Here is a 380-nt window from a genome sequence, read left to right as displayed (position 1 = left end):
TTCCTGGAAGCGCCATTAATTCACACTCCTAAAGGCAATCTGGACTCTTTCGGACTCAATATACTGTGTCCTTGAAAGAATTCCAAAGCTCTTTTGACAAAACTGTATTTGACATGGCTCTCTTCAAAGAGAGAGCAATTCTAGGTGTTGACGTACACTGTAAGAACCATAAAACCTGTTGCTTTGTGATGTAAAAGGCAAGATTCAAAACACAAACCATCCTGTAGTTGCTCTAGTAACGGTGAGTAGATCAGCCCTCACTTCCCTCGGACAGTTCTAAGCAGCAGCGTAAAAACCTGGAGGGAACTACTTCTTCCTCGCTCTTCGACAACAACCGGCTGTGCTTCGGTCGCGCACGCAGCAGCCAGGTCTCCTCAAGA

Source organism: Buceros rhinoceros, unplaced genomic scaffold, assembly GCF_000710305.1.
Source record: "Buceros rhinoceros silvestris isolate BGI_N320 unplaced genomic scaffold, ASM71030v1 scaffold25371, whole genome shotgun sequence".
Lineage (NCBI taxonomy): Eukaryota > Metazoa > Chordata > Aves > Bucerotiformes > Bucerotidae > Buceros > Buceros rhinoceros.
The sequence above is the reverse complement of the archived record's forward strand: the minus strand, read 5'-3'. Positions refer to the sequence as shown.